The sequence below is a fragment of the Heteronotia binoei genome, chromosome 7 (assembly GCF_032191835.1).
Source record: "Heteronotia binoei isolate CCM8104 ecotype False Entrance Well chromosome 7, APGP_CSIRO_Hbin_v1, whole genome shotgun sequence".
Classification (NCBI taxonomy): Eukaryota; Metazoa; Chordata; class Lepidosauria; order Squamata; family Gekkonidae; genus Heteronotia; species Heteronotia binoei.
In genome coordinates, this window is record NC_083229.1 from 79,643,164 (window position 1) to 79,657,228 (window position 14,065).

Genomic DNA, 14,065 nt, shown 5'->3' on the forward strand with positions numbered 1-14,065 from the left:
GTTATTAGAGTATTGACTCTTTTAAACCACTTCTGTGGAATATACTGATGGAGACCTCGGAGAACATAAAAGAAGCGGGGGAATGTAACCATCTTGAGGGCATTCACTTTACCCCACAATGACAATGTGATGGGTTTCCATCGGGTAAAGTCAGCTTGTGTTTTCTCCAGGAGCTTTCTAAAATTCATCCCCACTAAGTTTTGACTTCGATTGGGAATTTGTATTCCTAAGTATTGAATCGAATCCTCCTGAAGTCTAAACCGCCTTCCCACTGCCTCAGGAGTTTTCTTACCGCCCACTTGGAGTACCTCTGTTTTCCCCCAATTCACTTTGTAGCCTGCAAGTTGGCCGAATTCTTCAGTAAGCTTAATAATTGCTGGAAAAGAGGACTCTGGCTCAGTCACCATCAAAAGGGCATCGTCTGCATATAACAGAATTTTAAATTCGCTGAGACCGTGCTTCATGCCATATATGGATGAGTGGATAATTATGAACTACGTAATTTTTGTTTGTTTAATTGTTAAATACTTATTATTACTATGGATCTGTTATATATACTAATCTCAATAAATGATGAATGTTGGAAAAAAAAAATCCGTCAGCAAGGCGTTCCTGTTTTGTCCCGTCCTCCACCCGTCCTCTACCTTGCCGAGTGCCTGTCCCGTCGTTGACTGATCAGATGGCCCGGCCTTTGCGCATGTGCATAAACAATGCCGCTGATTGGCTCAACCTCAGGGACTATTTTCTAGAAATACGGACTAAACAATGATTGTGTCACAAAATTTAACCCCACAAAATTAAAAAGAAACATTTGCAGTTGCTCGGAATTCATCTGTTGTGGTGCTTAAAGCGCCCAGGAGCCCTTCCGCCTTTTGCTTTTTGCCGATCCTTTTGCGGTTATGCGTGTATCGCTAAGATTTTTTAAAAATGGCGCTGATCTGGGATGCAAGTTGAGACGACTCGCTAACGCTGGCGTGATCAGACAGGGGAAATCCGTTTTTGGCCCGTCGTCAAGCATTTAGAACCAGATTTTATCCGCTATCAAAAAAGTCCGACAGTAAGTCGCAGCATGACGGGATACCCACAACTCACCGTCTACTCCCAGATGTTGTCGTATGGATGTGCACTTTCAATCCGATGAGCATCCGCTGCTGTGTCGGATAAAAATGTACGTCTGACTGCGGCCCAAGACTCTTAAGATTCTTCGGTGTGAATTTATATCTCCTTTCTCCTGTATTCTTTATTATAATGTCATTTGTATTAGAAACGTAAATTTAAATAGACATTTTAACAAGAAGACTTACAATCACTAAAACATATTATTTAGATGCTGATGATTTAATGTAAAGAGGTAATAACGTGATAGTATTTGTATTTTAAGAAAGTATATTACATGCAATACTGATATCTGTAATTATAATTTTCTATTCCCCCTTACCCGTTCCCTTTAACTTTCTAGAAAACCAATAAAATTTTCAAATCATGAAAATGACAACTGTCATTTTTGCCAAAGCTTAAAGTACATTGTTTCTTAATGACAAATCCAGACACTGGTGAAAATCATAGTTTTCCCTACCATTGTCAGTTTTACTATAGCAGAGAGTGGGTAATGAAGAATGGTGTTGCATGCTTTCAGAATGTCTCCCAAGAATGTCATAGTGAAATTGTATCAGAATTTCTGCTGCAGGCTGGATGGGCCAGAATCCATGGTACACAAATTGGAGTGCTGTCTTCTCCCAAACTAGTACAGTGGCACAATTGGATACCATAGAACTCCTTCCCCAGAGACTCCATTTAGCCAGGGCTATTTTTGTATAAAAAGCCCAGCAGGAACTCGCTTGCATACCAGGCCACACCCCTGACATAACCATTGTTTCACACAGGGCTTTGTGTGTAGAAAAAACCCAGCAGGGACTCATTTGCATATTAGGCCACACCCTGGCACCAAGCCAGCCAGAACTGTGTTCCTGTGCATTCCTGCTCAAAAAAAGCCCTGTATTTAGCAACCCCACTGAAGGCCTTGTGTCACCATCTAAAGACTTGCTGGTTCCAGAGGGTATTTCTTTGTTTAATCCCTGACTTTTGTAGTTCATTTTTCAATCCTGCTAGCTTTATAAGTGACAAATACACGTAGACAGTTATATTTTCTGTTTTATAGTGGTTTAGAATTTATTATATTTTATTGCACTTTACTTATGAGCTGTCTTGGGCATATTTATTATAAAAAGTAGCCTAAAAATGAGCTAAATAAATAAAATGTATAGTGGGAAAACCTTAACTTGTGAATGCTGGTAAGGCACATGAAATTTTTGAAGTGCATGACTGATTTCTACCTAAAAGTTTCAGTTTTTAAGTCTAAAATATCCTCTCATATAAGATTAGAAATGGGACCTAGTACAATTCCCACTAAGTTTACATCTGGGCGTCTTAAATGAGAGCGGTTCTATAGTAAGATCATGTATTGGTTTAATCTATCTATATATTAAAATGCCACCGCCACCCTCCAACTCATTCTCATACTAGGTTGACATCATTCTGCCAGCTTCATAAAGTGGCCTCAAAACTCAATTTAAGCCTAAAGAAACATATACATTGGGTAATGCATGTATGGACCTAGAATTACAGTCATGTCACTTGTCTTTTGGTGATACAATATAACAGTGAATAAGTTGTATTGCAAATGAGCTGAGAATGAAAAGTAAGAAATAATATAAGAAACGAGAAACAAAATGGTGGCCAGAAATGAAAATATAGATTGTAAGCAAATAGTAAAATGGATGCATGGTCACTGCTGATTGCATCTCCTACATTGGTCTATACACACACACACACAGGGGGAGAGAGAGAGAGAATATCTAATAAAACATAACACATAAAAAATAAAAAGGGGGAGACAAAGAAGCTAAAATAGCAAAATGTCTATAAAAGTTTGGGAAATAAAGACATGTTCCATACACTAGGACTTATCTATATGGTACTGTTGAATGTTGCAGTTTTGGAAACGCTGGAATTGAGAAAGTCTAAATGATGCAGTCAAATATAAATAATGGTCAGCACTAAGGGGATTTTTGGTTTTAGTTCTAAAATCTCCTTTTTTGGAAGCAAGAAGTATAAATCTTAGGGGGGGGAGGTAACAAAAATGTTGGGGGAGGTAAAGCATCTGTTGGGGGAAGATAGCCTACAAGTGCCAAACTAGATTGGAGACAGAGGCGCTCCAGCAAAGCAAAGTGAAGCATTCTGCTCATGATTCTCAGTAGCAATCATTTATACCGCAGTTCCTCCTTAATAAAATCCATCATGCACTCCAAAAGAGTATCTAGGACACTTAGTTTTTATTCCACATGCATCTCATTTGTCTTCAGCAGGTTCTTCCATAATCTCATCATTATTGCTATCACCCTCTGAGGACAGCTGACTTGCATTAATCAGCTAGGCCTCCCTCATCCCTCACTAGATTCTTTGCAGCTTTACTGTGCCCTTGGGCATCCTAACTTTACTTGAAAAATTAATAAACCTCCCCTCTCTTATCTTACCTTATTAATGTCTGTCTTTGTAACCCATTATCCCTGCATCTCATCAGTGACCATTTGAGGATGTGGTGATCACCAAAGGATTGTGCCCTGGTGAGGCAACACACGAGAGTGCCCTACATAAATGCAAAAGAGGAAGTTCAAAGCCCAGCTTTGTTGTTTACTAGTCTGAATGGTTGATGAAGTGAATGTCTGGGAATTGTTAAGATTCAACTGACGGCCATTAAAGCCCATCAGATAATTCCCTGCTGCCATATCTATCCCTGGTTCTCTTTCATTGCTGCTGCTGCTTCCTGCACCCAGCACATCTCCCAGAACTCCATTTTTCTTTCTCTCACTGACAACTTTGGATTTGTTAGCCACACAGTGTTTTAAAGTACTGGTACACTAATCACTCATGTTTGTACACCATTTTGGTGGGTTGTCGGTCATGGTCTGTAGTTATATGGGCTGTCTCTCTTGCTTACTTAAAAGTACAATCCAATTGAAAATAAAGATTGTGCAGGTTTGCTCATTTCACACAGTGATAGCAGCTGGTAAGTGTCTTTTGCAATTCATCAGAGGCCTCCCCGACCACCTGCTCTTGGCATCCTGCAAACAGCTGGCTCTGTGTATGTACCATAAGCTATTATCTTACTCAATAAATAATGAAAGAAAGAAAGAAACCAGGATGGAGTCATTTCTTTGTAAATAAAATAAATTGATCACCATCCATCTTTCCCCATTCTAGAACAGAGCCATCAAGTTAAAACTGTTTTAACATCAAATTAATACATCTTACATACATGCAAGTGCACATATAATAATATAACCAGGCAACAAGCATTACAGCTTTTTCCCCTAAAAATTGCTGCATTTATGAAGACCATGGGGAGAGTTTGCAGAACTTCAACTAATGTCACCAGATGTCCTCTTTACTTGAGAGGTGGTTATATTTTTCAAAGATTCTTCCACTTTACAATTCCAAAATTAATGTATCTGGTCTACAGCTCTTACCAGCAGTGGATACTCTTCTTTCTCTTGTTCTTGGAGGGTTATATCATTTCCATGTTTTCTGTCTGCCTGGTTGTTGTCACTGTCAAGTCACAGATAACTTATGGCAACCCTGTGGGGTTTTCAAGGCAAGTGATGTTCAGAGGTGATTTGTCATTGGGCTGCCTCTGCATAGTGACCCTGGTATTCCTTGGTGTCATCTGCCATCTAAATACTAGCCAGAACTGACCCTGGTTAGCTTCCAAGATCTGATGAGATCAGACTAGCCTGGGCCATCCAGGTCAGGGCTTTCTATTTGTCAGGAGATTTTTTTTAATTAACCAAGGAATTAGAGAAAATCATCAGGTGCAACTTCAGGTCTGATGTAGGTTGCTTTGATCTGGCTCAGGGCATTCTAGCATGCAGTTTGAATGGACATTTGATGCTTTTCTGGAAGAAATCTAGATGTGCATTACTGTAGGCACTGCATGTTGTTTGTGGGGGTACAAATGCAGCAATCCCATTCATTCTCTGGTGCTTCTTATCACATGTAACATCATCTTGCAAAACAGCTACAGCTAGATCTGAGTTGAACAGTATCACAGTGGTGGTCAGGCCTTTTTTGAGCAGGAATGCAGAGGAACGCAGTTCCAGCTGGCTTGGTGTCCGAGGGTGTGGCCTAATATGCGAATGAGTTCCCGCTAGGCTTTTCCTACAAAAAGTCCTGTGTGAAACAATGGTGACCTTGGGGGTGTGCCCCAATATGCAAATTAATTCCTGCTGGGCTTTTCCTACAAACAAAGCCCTAGTGGTGGTAGATTATGCAGCCTTTTGGGGGGGATTCAGAATGCCTCCCTTATGACAGCCCTGTTGATAGTGTTTCCTCATCTGTCGTATGGGGAACTAAGCTGAAAGTAGCTTGATTAAGGCTATTAAGTGTGTCCATAAAGAAGACATGATATGAACTACAGACAGTTCTGAGTCTCAGGTCTGACTTATATTTGATGCTACATTAGCTCACTGGCATTGGAAGGAACTCAACAAGCTCAGTCTTCATTGTACATTGTACACTCAATCTTCATGTATGAGGAGATGTGCTCCTCATGACCGAGAACAATGATAGCTTCCTCAATGGGCTTGTTTCCCTTTTTGGCCTCTCCCCAATACTGTTTATTATTCCTTTCTCTGATGAAATTGTACCGTATGTGGCATCTATCTATTACGATTAGTCTTAATTTTAAAAAAAAATTAAATAACTATTTATAGATATTTTTATAATATGTTGTTGCTTGTCCTGAGGCCTACTGTATGCAGGGGAGGGCAAGTCAGAAATCTAATTAATAAATAATAAAGGATAATAATTGTGTTAAAGCGATTTGACCTTTATGGTTTTATACTGTCTTTATTGTTATTGCTTTAGTTGTAATTTCTTTTGTTTTGTTTTTTTTTCATTTAATAGGCCACTCTGGTTTTGTTGGGAAAAGGATACAAATGTCCAAAATAAATAGTTTTTTAAAAAATTGCTGCCACCTTCTAGCCTTTCATTCCTTTGTGCTGCTCAGAGCAGAGTGATATTTCTTTGTGCTGTTTTATTCTCACAACCGCCTTGGGAGACAGCCTGATGACAGGGCAACTGACTCATAGGGAGTGTGGGGTTCATAGCTGAGCAGGAATTTGAACCCAGGTTTCCCTTGGGCTGGCATTCCCCACTCTATCTTCATTGTGCATGGTATATCTTACCATGTCCTTCTCAGATAAAGAATAAAGAATCTCATTATTGAATGAGTCCCTACATTTCTCAGAAACATTTGATCAGTTGTACTATATACATAAATGCAGCAAATAAAAGCAACATGCAGCATTCAAAATTTTACTGAGAAATTTTTAATGTAGAATTTTTTAAAAAAAATTAAGATTAAGAACTGCAGCTATCCCTTGGTCTCTTCTGGACTTTATTATGTGAAGCATAAAGAGGAAGAGAACTCATAGTTTAACAAAAGTAGGTATTTAAATAACAGGTGTAGAAAATATTGAAAATAAGTGTGGGGGGGTTGTAAATATCACACCTAACCCAAAAATTCAAACATTGTCTACTAGTGAAGTGCCTGACCCTATATAATAATGAAAGCAGCACAATAGGACTAGGCACACCAAAGAGGGAGGTTTGTGTGTGCCAGGGGCATTCCAGAAAATAAATGCAGAAAGATAAGACTTACCCAAAATTGTGTGTTTACTATAAGTTTATTTCATCAACTATTTAAATCTTAAATCATCAGTGAACCTCTACTTATACAAATATTCTCTTTTATGGAAAGGAGGTCAAAAGACACCTTTTGGCTTTTCCCATTTATCCACAAATATTACTTATCACAAAGGAGCCTCTGCATGACTGGTTTCCCACACCAGAGCTGCAATGCAAAGATCACAACAATCATATGGCAAATTTCCATATCATCATCAGTGGACCCAGAAATATTTGGCATGAGGCAGAAATTGTCTGCATCATAAGGGCAACTGGCATTTATACATGTCACCATCCAGCTGTGGGGAATTAGCCATGCAGAAGTTGCTTCTGAATACTATGTTAAGAACATACATAAGAGAAGCCATGTTGGATCAGGCCCGTGGCTCATCCAGTCCGACACTCTGTGTCACACAGTGGCCAAAAAAAAAATGCTCAGACAAAATATGGTTTGTTGTTATATGAACAAACTTGCGTCTCTGCGGGCTTCTTGCCAGTATGGATTAATTATGAAAGACTTCTGAATTCTTCCAAACCACAAATTATGATTTGCAAATCAGATTTTCAAATGATAGGCCTGGTTTGTGAACCTACTTTGTAGGGAACCCTAAAGTAAATAATAGGAAGTGAAAGCTCATCCTCCTCCCACCTACAGTGAGGCACAAGGAGAAACCACAATTTTTCACTTGCCCCAACCCACTGTAGCAGGAAGCTGCTCCTGATGTCCTCACCCTGAACACAGGGGGGGCACCAAGAGGAGGAAGGAAGATGCTGCCCACCCTCCTTGCCCTTCCTCCAAGGTAGCAAGGGGAGGCAGGAAACCATCACCTACCCTTCTCATCCACACCACAGTGAGGCGAGGCACAGCATGACAGCACAGTAGGGAAGCTGGCATCTACCATCCCCATCCCCTCCAGGGGTAGGGAACGTTGGCTCTCCAGATGTTTTTTGCTTACAACTCCCATCAGCATCAGCCATTGGCCATGCTGGCTGGGGCTGATGGGAGTTGTAGACAAAAAACATCTGGAGAGCCAACATTCCCTATCCCAGCAGAAAACTGGTGCCCACCCTCCTTAGACCACCCACCCCCAAGTTAGAAACAGTGGGGGAGCCACTGCCTGCCTGCTTTGCACCCCCTTGCACCAAGGCAATGAGGGAAGGCAAGAAGCCACTGCTTGCCCTCCTCATAGGGTTGCCAGCCTCCAGGTGGCCCCTGGAGATCTCCTGCTTTTACAGCTGATCTCCAGCTGGCAGAGATCAGCTCCTCTGCAGAAATGGCTCCTCTGAAAGGTGAACTGTTTGGCATTATACCCCTCCCCCCCAAACCCCACCCTCTCCCAGATCCATCCCCAAAGTCTCCAGGTATTTTCCAACAGAGACCTGGCAACCCTACCTCCTCACCACCACCACCCTGCCCACACAAAGGTGCTGAGGGGAGACAGGAAGCTGTCTCCCACTCTCCTTGCCCCTCCACACAAAGGGAAGGGAAGGTGGTGAGGGGAGGCTGGAAGCCAATGCCTGCCCTCCTCTTCCCCTAGCAAGAGAAGGCAGCAAGACAGAACGAAGGAAGAAGAGAGCCGTGGAGGAGGCTGAGGACTACCCACCACTTACTCCCTGCTCTGTCCTGTCCCAGTTGAGAAAGAAAAAGCAACAGCAGATCACAGTATTATGAGCAGGCGAACCAGAGGGTGACAGGGCCAGGAGTTGTCCCTCTGAGCTGCCACATGCCTCGGTGGAACCCAGCACTGCAGACTAACGGAGGCACACCACTGCTGATTAATACCCCTCCATCTCTGGTGCTTAGTGGACAGGCCACCCACAGATTCAGTAGCCTTTATTAATTTGCCATGTGTAAGGGGAGATCATATGACTGGATGATCCCCTAGATTCATTCCCATATAATAAACCATGGCATGTCATTAGTTTGAACCAAGTAAGAATATACAGTGTGTTGATTGACATTGATCCTGTGCAAAATGTCCACTAATAGAATAAACTTTTGCCAACTGACCCTCCTACAGAAGACCCCCTATTCCTTCCTTGTGTTCTCCCTACAGGTTCTCTGTCCCCCAGAAACAACATTTTGAGGGGTAGCTTAAGCTGCAGTAGGAGGGGGAGGTAAGGATTTCCACTCTGCTGATGGAGGGTCCAGACTTTAATAATGAAGCAAGTCTCTTGCATATCTAATCAAAATTCATGACAGGAGGAATTTGTATATTATTTTATTATTTTGCCAAGTCTTCAACCCTCTAGATGCTCATTTCATTTGAAGAGCAGCCTGAGTAATTTGTACAATTAAATATGTACAACGTCAGATATTACTGACAGGAGCCCAACAATTCAAACTAGAGCAGGTGACTAAAGAAAACCCCCTGATTAACCCCCCCCCCCAACACTTTTGGTTTTCTAAAAACATGCATCTTGGAAAAGCCTCTATTTTCAGGATTTCACCTCATAAAACTTGATTATTACAGTACATCTACATTTTTTTAAGCTTGTCAACGAAGACATACTTTGTTGTGCCTTTGGTGATCTGGAGACCTCGAATGTTTTTGAAGTTTGATTGAAATAAAATCATTATGTCCTAGAGAGACTTTTTTTTAATGTTTAGAATGACTGATGATTCTTTTTGTCCTCAGAACCAGTTTTTAATCATTATGACAAATAGTGGCAATTCATACATGACATACAGTTAGTTTCTGTCTAAGAAAATAATTTTACGCATCTTTTATGTGTGAAACTTATGTGAACGTTTCTTTGGCTATCATTGCATGATGCCTTCCAAATATGTGTAATGATAGCAGGAGGAAAACAAGATGTATGGACTGGCAATTTTCATCCAGCAGCGTACTCATTTTTCCTAGTCTGATGTTATCTCCATGTAGATAAAGTCATATGTAAATAAAGTCCCTGCTTGCCAGTCCTGTGACACAGCTGGATTTTGCCTCTAGAAGACCACAGGAGGAAGAGATAACTGAAAGATGCTCTTGCTTATCGTTTTGTAAATATTTTCAGCAGGCCACCATTTTAAAACATTTTAGTGGAATGGAAAGTCCAGTTAGTATTTCTCATGTAACCACATCAGCATGTAACTTAGAAAAACAGGTCTTCCATTTGTTTGAACGCTTGGAAAATATCCAAGCAAGATGGGTGAATGAGCTTACTAATATAATTGGTACATGGGAAAGTCCACATTTCTTGTATCTATTCTAAAATTTATATCCTGCCAAACCACTACAGATACAGGGTGAATTTCTGCCATTGTTTTAATGGTTTGATAGAAGGCCCCACATTACCTAGCTCTGGGTAATTACAGACAAACATGCTTAAATGTTGGTGCATTGGCTCAATGATCCAATTCTTCCCCTTCCTCCAGATTCCCCTTTGTTCATCAGCCAAGCTATTGGGCTGTGAAAGCCCATTGATCAGAACCCCAGTCTCTGTTTTTGCTGCTCACGGCCCTCCCCAAAGTTAAGGTTCAGAGCTATCTTCCCAGATCTCTCCCATTGCCTTATGTAATGTCAAGTCTGAAGTGGGATTACTACCATGCCTGGGAGGAAAAAAGAAGCCCTGCCCCTTTAAAAGAGGCTTAATGAGCCGTTATTTATCAGGTGAAGCTTCATAATAAGTCTCTATTAGAGGGACAGGATATATTTATCCAGGCCTGTTGGTAACCCTAGTTTGTTAGATGCCAACCTCCAGGTAGTACCTGGAGATCGCCCACTCTTACAGTTGCTCTCCAGACAACCAGTTTGAGAGTCAGTTTGGTGTAGTGGTTAAGTGCATGGACTCTTATCTGGGAGAACTGGGTTTGATTCCCCACTCCTCCACTTGCACTTGCTGGAATGGCCTTGGGTCAGCCATAGCTTTCACAGGAGCTGTCCTTGAAAGGGCAGCTGCTGTAAAAAGCTCTCTCAGATCCACCCACTTCACAGGGTGCCTGTTGTGGGGGGGAAGATAGAGGAGATTGTGACCGCTCTGAGACTCTGAGATTCAGAGTATAGGACAGGATATAAATCCAATATCATAATCAACCAAGATCAGATCCTTTTGAGAAAACAGCTGCTTTGGAGTATGGACTCTGTCATTATTCCCTGCTGAGGTCCCTCCACTCTCCAGTCTCTACCCCCAAAACCTCCAGATGGTTCCCAACCCAGAGCTGGGTGTCCTATTTTCTGATCATTCTAGTTTGAGGAAACCAGTTTGTTTATAGCAGGGGTTTCAAACTCATTTGTTATGAGGGCTGGTTGTGACATAAATGGGACTTTGTCAGGTCGGGCCATGTGTGTCATAAAACATAATGCCTGGCAGTGGAGACAGTCCATTGGAGCCCTACATTAAGAGTGTGTGTGTTAAAACAAATATTTCTCTGCAAAATTGGAGTTCCTTGAGTTTGCAGAAATCTATATTTTAACTGTGATCCATCCAAAATCAACCCTCACCCTTAAAAGATGTCTGCCAAAAATTGAAAAATAGGGGATACTAGGATTTGGCAACGTGGTTTTTAAAAATAAAACATCAAGAAGAATCACAAAGATTACAGCAGACATGAAAAATATAATTTAAACATATAAATGCTCTGAGCCTTGGACTCAAGGGAAAATATGAAATGGCTGAGCATTGCAAGCTTTTCCCCTTCCCTATACTCAGAGTGGGAGTGGCTGGTCAGAGTCTGAAAGCTAAACAGGGTTGGTAGTTGGATGGGAGAGCATCAAGGAAGACTAGGGCTGCTTTGCAGAGGAAAGAAATAGCATACTACTTCAAAGTCTGTTGCCTTGGAAACCCCATGAGGTGGGACTTCATGGGGCCACCATGAGTCAGTTGCTACTTGATGGCACACTGTACCTTTCTTGTATGCACACATTACAGACAAACGAAACCAAATGACGTGTGCTTCTTTCAAAAAGCCTCTACTCTCTAAGATGACTGTAGCATTTTTTCCCTGTCACTGATGCCTGGAGTGTCTTCCCAAAGCATCTGCATGATGCTAACCCCTCTCACCTCCTTCAAATCCCTCTTCCAAGCCCTTATTTTCCATGGAAGTCTTGGCACACAAAATTACTCAGGATAGTGAAAATCAAGGCTGACTTTAAAGATCACCAAGACCTCTGCAAACTGGATGAGTGGGCAACAATGTGGCAAATTAAGTTCAATGTTGGTTATTTCTTTCTTGTCTTTAGTGTCAGCCCCCCCCCCCCCCAGTCTATTAATACAATATCCATCTCATCCCCATGCTGTTGAGTGTGCATCAGCTTTGTACTGTCACTGCACATGGAAGCAATGAGTTTGGATGAGCCAGTCAGTACAACTCTGGTGCAATTAGCTACCCCCAACGTCTGTCATATGGTAAAGCAATTAGCTACCCCCAACATGCCTGCCATATGGTAAAGCAAAACTAATGCTACACAGTTAACACTAGAGCAACTCTGACATGGAAATAAGCAAAGGAGGAAGCGGTTCCAGTCATCATCATTTCAGCATTACTGAGGGCATCATTTGCCTAATTCCAGGGGTGGCCAACGGTAGCTCTCCAGATGTTTTTTGCCTACAACTCCCATCAGCCCCAGCCAGCATGGCCAATGGCTGGGGCTGATGGGAGTTGTAGGCAAAAAAACATCTGGAGAGCTACCGTTGGCCACCCCTGCCTTATTCTATTCACACAGAACCCAGCAGAAAATTCCCCTGTGATTTCAGCATATAGTATAGGCCTTTTGACGTGTACATCAGAGCATGATATTCAGTCTGTATGAGTACTATGGTGGGTCTCTCTCTCTCTCTCTTTCTCAAGTGTTATTGCTAACTAGGCAATGCAACATATTTTTCAAGCTGTCTGCAATTGCACTGGAAGCCCACATACTTTAGTTAAAAACTGAAAGTAAATTGAGGATATGGAATATCAATGGGAGGTAGGGCTCCAGCTGCTGGTGCAGCACTGTTAATTACACAATACTTTTATGGAGCAATTCAGTGGTAATTCTTACTGCTATTCCTCCTTAATAAGATCCATTGTGCACCATAAAATAGTAACTAGGACACAGTTTGTATTCCACATGCATCTCACATCTCTTTAGCAGCTTCTTCCATATCCATAATCTCATCATTATTACTATTACCCTCAGAAGACAGTTGACTTGCATTAATCAGACAGGCTGATGTTCCCCTGCCAGATTTTTTTTCTGCAGTTTTATTGTGCTTTTGGACATTTTAATTAACTTGAAAAATTAATTACGAAATCTTACCTTATTAATGCTCATCTCTACTCCCCGTGTTCTGTAATCCATTATCACAGTTTTATCGCCAGTGACCATTGCCAGGCAGGGTCACCAAAGAACGAGACCTTAAGTAAAGATCACACAAAAAATGACCTTATGTTGCAGAGGGATCCTATGCTTGAGTTACACTCACCTGGTAGGACAGGATCACTTCTAAACTCCCATATGTCAGGAGAGATTAATACTACTCTTACAGAGAAACTATAACTTTATAGTGAAGCAATATTCGAGTCCAGTAGCACCTGAGACCAGATTTCTAGAATATTATCACCTCATAGTGATGTGCACTTGCGGATGAAGTACTTTTCTCTCTTTCTCACAATACGAGAACTCATGGATATTCAATGAAATTGAGGAGCAGTTGGGTTAGAACTAATAAAAGGAAGTACTTTTTCACCCAAAGGGTGAATGACACATGGAATTCACTGCCACAGGAGATGGTGATGGCTGCGAGCATAAACAGCTTCAAGTGGGGATTGGATAAACATATGGAGCAGAAGTGCATCAGTGGCTATTAGCCACAGCATATTGTTGGAACTCCCTGTATGTGATGCTCTGTATTCTTGGTGCTTGGGGAGATCCAAAATGGGAGGGCTTCTAGTGTCCTAGTCCCACTAATGGACCTCCTGATGGTGCCTGGTTTTTTTGGCCACAGTATGACACAGAGTTTTGAACTGGATGGGCCATTGGCCTGATCCAACATGGCTTCTCTTATGTTCTTAAGATCTGGTGTCAGGGGCTGCATGATTCCACAGGGTGCAGGGTTCAAGTGCCGCTAAAGTTCCTGCAGCTGAACTGCTAAATTGTAACAGTAGCTGTCCTAGCCTGCCCTGTTTGCCTAGACATGAGTGGGCCCTCTTGGTAGAATTAGACCTCTGGATCAACCCTGTTCATCATGATGCTGTGCTACACAGGCACTGTGGCTCATTTACTGGGCAAGGCAGTGGCAATCATGAGCAGCAGTTGCCTGCCTCAGAATGAGGGGAGAGACAGAGGATGAAAAGAAAAAAAAACTACTGGCACACTTACTGGGGGACCACTGAAGGTCA